We start from the raw sequence: 4,808 nt of genomic DNA on the forward strand, positions 1-4,808 counted from the left end.
AAGCAGGAAGATCCTAAGGGCCCTGGAATCTGAGGAGGGGTGGGGAAATGATGAGCACCAGGAAGAAAAAGACACAGCGGGAGGATATCAAGTTAGGAAGTCTGCCCAAGACACATCTCTCAAGGAGCTGGCCAAAAGAGAAGGCTTATTAATAACCAGACTTGGTATGAAAAGGATCTGAAAATAATCATGCTCTAAAAGAAAGAGCCCATCTTTGAGTTAAGCAGACCTGGTTTTGAATCTTATTCTTTCACTTAATAGCTATGAAAATAAGGACAAATCCTCAGTCTCTGATCTTCACTTTCCTCATCTGTACAATGCAGATAGCCTCCCGGTGTTTTTTTGTGATGATTAAGTAAAATATAATATCAACCACTGACATTGTATGTGCTTAATAAATGTTGTGCTTTCCTCCTCTCCTGCATAGGTACAAAGCTATTACTGTGTTTGGATGCATTTCTAGTCCAATGGCTCTGTAAGTGTCAGAAAAACATCTATGGATATTTTTTCAGAAATCTGGTCACATACAAATGAAGAAAGCAGGGGCTGCATGTGAAGCAGACACTGTATGCTTGGGGCAGGACCTGGGACGGACTTGGGTCTGCAGTACATAAGGCTGGCCTCTCCCAGAAATGCCCTCTCTAGAACTGGGACCCAGCAGAGACATGGAGGGATTCCCTTTAGGATAAGCCTGGCCCCTCCTTGCAGATGGAACTTCTGAATTCACTGTCCTTGGCAGTTCCAGGCACAGGGAGTGCTGGATCATGGGACAGCACAGGCCACCTGACTCCAGCTCCTGAAACGTGGCAGCCAGAAGCTGGTCCCCCTGCTATTCCAGAGGCTGAGCTGACACTGTGAACAGGCACATGGGTGGGGAGGTGTGGGTGGGCTGTGCTTCCTTCAAACATGCAACTTCAAAGTCTTGGAGGATGTCACTTGGCATGGAAGAGAGTCAGGGGCAACTGGAACGGTGATGGAATTTCCAATTATAAAAGGTCCCATTCAGAGCTGCATGCCCTGTTGCACAACAAGGGAACAAGGAGACATTTGATGGCATTAAAAGGCCTTGAGCTCAAAACAAAGAGACACAACTTTCAAAGAGACACAACTTTCTCTGCTTTGTCTCCTGAGCTTTGAGCCCTGTCCGGTGTGATGTTAGGTTATAAAAACAAGCAACAGCTCATCCCACTCCGCCTTGACAGAAGGCTTGCTTCTGAACACAGACCTGAAAGCAGTGCACTCTGGACTGGGTTTCCCCAAAAGCTGAAGCATACATTTAATTGGGACATTGGAGGAGCTGGATTAGATGCCCAGCTGTCCACTGTAGAAACACAAACTCTCTGAGACACATCTCCCTAATCTGATAGCCAACCAATTACCAAATTCCTAATGACTCTTGCACCAGCCCCACCTCCATCCCCATTGCCATTGCCCACCTGGCAGCTACTGCTGTTCCGAAGAGGGCTGAGGGGCACAGTTACTGAGATTATGTTTGAAAATACTTCATAGCAGTCCAAAATCACAATGCCATCCTAAACCGAATGTTTATGAACCAGCTATTCCATCAGGCTGGTTGAGCAAGAGCGTGTTATATGTACATCTCATGATTTATTCTTCAGAGCAAACTTAACCTGGAAGAGGGAACAGAAACTCAAAGAAGTTGTCTAAGGTCCAGTACCAGTATTGTCAGAGCAGCGAATTGTCATCCACCAGATATCATTGTATTCTTCTGTTTCAGCTCCTCTCATACAGTGTTTGCCAATGAGTATAGTGTTTGTCTCACTTTATAAGAGTCCTCTTTCCCTGGTGGTGATCATGTGGAGGACAGAATCATGGAGGACAGAATCATGGCAGATAGTGCTTGAAACCCCTAGAGTAACCCCAAAAGATCTGGGCCCAGAGCTTTTGAAAACTTGATTTTAAAAAGAATTTAATATTTATACTAAATATATACATATTGATCAGTATCTGAATATGTTAGTTTCTATATGCACCATTTGCTCAATATTTCATTTCTGATTTAGAAATTTTAGAAAGCACAATATGTGTGCATCTTTAGAAGTATAATTGTAGTCAGCACGATGTAAGTTTTTGAAGAGTAAAAACATTTATAGTTCAGGAACACAGTATCCCTGGGCAGAGACAAAAGGTACTTACATATATGCCAACTCACAAATGGAAAAATAAGGTCACCAAAGAAACTGTTACAATGGGAATCTTGTGTTTCTGATGTACATGTTCGGTCGGAGACATGAAATTTTAAAGAATCTCCGTCTACAGGAATGATGCCAGCTCTTCTCTCCTGCACATCCTCTCTGTGGATTAATCATCAGGCCCCAGTAACCACAATGTGACCACAATGTGAGGCGCCTTCTTCCCCAAAACAATGAAGTTCTGTCCGATTGTCTTTGGGAGGCATTTACAGCTCGAGGACATTGCTCTGTTTCATTGAAAGTACTCAGCCCTAGCGTCTTGGGACATGGCTGGAAGGGGTATTGAGCCCAGTTGGGTAATAACAGATGTTTCAGTGGGACACTGAGACATTCATACTGCAGGGCACCCAGCAGGGACACATTTTGAAAGGTGAGGAAAAGAAGAGGGAGCTTCACAGAGCATAGTGTGAGCATGCAGACCTATTACTCTGATAGAGCCATGAGTGTCACAATCCCAAGTCCCAAGTGGGGTCTTCCCTATATAAAGGCTACATGAGGGAAAAAAGTCCAACTGCTAGATCTTCAACTCTGTCTCAATAACTGAGGAGATAAAATCGTTTCTGTTCATCTGGCTGCATAGTGTTCTGGAATGCAGTAGCTCTGCCCGAGGGGCCACTGCAGAGCACACAGAGGAACATTGTCATTCCCAGAATAATGTGGCAGCCGCCCTGCACAGTAGGCTTGCCCCCCTCCACCCCCATATCTAAGAGCAGCAACCAAGAGCTCTTAAAATAATAAACAGCCGGCTGTGGGCTCGCTACACAAACTCCACAATTCCGGTACAATTCGACTTGACTGAACAGGTCTTAGACCACAGTACAAGAAACTCCAAGGTCCAAAGGCCTCCTGCCCTGGCCCACCATGCCTGGGCACCCTTTAGAATGATTGTCCCAAAGCTTTGTGTCTGGGAGAGTCTCTTCTAGGAAGCAGCCAAGTGCAGAGGAATTCAGAGGCCTCTGTCTTGCTCTCCATCTTCAGAGTATGGAACTACAAAGGTGGCCAGGGCTCTGAGTCTCTGCAGACCCTCAGAGCTGAAAGCAGAGCCAGCATCAGGGGAAGATGAGACAGAGCAGGAATCTAGATTCAGCTTATAGCAAAGACCCCTCTCCTGAACTTCTAGAGTGATAGTGGGGCAAGCTGACAGTTACAGACTTATCTGCAGTCAGAAAAGCAAAAACAACAGAAGATGGGGAATCAAAGAAGCTGAAATTTGTTTCTGGCTCTGTCATCTGCAGATCATGTCACTCTGGATAGATTATTTAACTTTTCTGTGCCTCAGTTTTTCCATCTATAACATGGGGATAATAGCAAACTTGTCCTGGGTGCCATGCCCATAGTAGATAACTAATAAATATGAATTATTTAATTAATTAGTGATTGAATGACTAGTACCTACCTCAAAGTTGCTTTGAGGATTAACTGAGGTTAATCTGTGACACTTGTTTCATAAATGGTAAGTCGTGCAGCATTCAGAAAGCACTGCAAAGAAACTGACTTCACTAGGAAGCCCTGAGAAGGGTTTCACAAAATGTGGGGTTTTGCAAAATGTGAGCTGCAGAACATTAATTAAATGATATATTAACAAGTATTCAGCAGGGGAAAGTTTCCATGGAACAATATTCAAAACATTGTGAGATAAATTTAGATGGGTTTGGTCCTATGTGACTTCTCATGGTGTGTTGTAAATTTCCAAAAGAAATAAGATGCAGCTTTTTCTAAGCCCACTTGACTGTTGAATCCTTTTCACAAGGTTCTCAAGAAGTGGTGATACATTAGAAGACCCAGCTGGGGAAATGTACTTGTCTGTTCCAGCATTGCTATAAAGAAATACCTGATACTGGATAATTTATAAAGAAAAGAGTTTTAATTGGCTCATGGTTCTGAAGGCTGTACAGAAAGCATGGCTGGGGAGGCCTTAGGAAACTTACAATCTTAGTGGAAGGCGAAGGGAAAGCAGGCAAATCTTACATGGTCGGGGCAAGAGAAAGAGAGAGAAGGGGAGAGGGGTCACACACTTTTAAACAACCAGATCTCATGAGAACCCTATCAGGAGAACAGCACCAAAGGAGGAAATTTGTCCCCATGATCCAGTCACCTCCCACCAGGCCCTACCTCCAACATTGGGGATTACAATTTGACATGATATTTGGGTGGGGACACAGAATCAAACCATATCAGGAAAAGACTGTTCTAGCCAAACCATGGGAAGGAGGTCCCACAGAAGCCCAACTATGAAATAACCACCTTGTTTTGGGGTTGTGTATATATTTGCCTCCTTTTCTTTGCCAGGCATTCTCACAAGGCTACAGCCAGTGCAGTGTATTATAGGCAATCAGCATGATATGTTTAAGCCTAAATTGTCTTTCATTTGTAAAATGGAAACAAATATTGAGAAAGAAGACACATCCTCCAGATCTTTGAGCTCCCATCCCACCAATATCTAGGGTGCCTTCCATTGGTGGCAGACTGTGCAAACAACTTTAGCGCCTAAGTCAGAGCCACATCCACAGAGGTTAAAGTGAAGGACCTGGGTAACAATAACAGCCCTACTTCTACGAGATGGAAGAGCTAAGGTGAATGAGCCCTATTATTTTC

The sequence above is a fragment of the Nomascus leucogenys genome, chromosome 19 (assembly GCF_006542625.1).
Source record: "Nomascus leucogenys isolate Asia chromosome 19, Asia_NLE_v1, whole genome shotgun sequence".
Lineage (NCBI taxonomy): Eukaryota > Metazoa > Chordata > Mammalia > Primates > Hylobatidae > Nomascus > Nomascus leucogenys.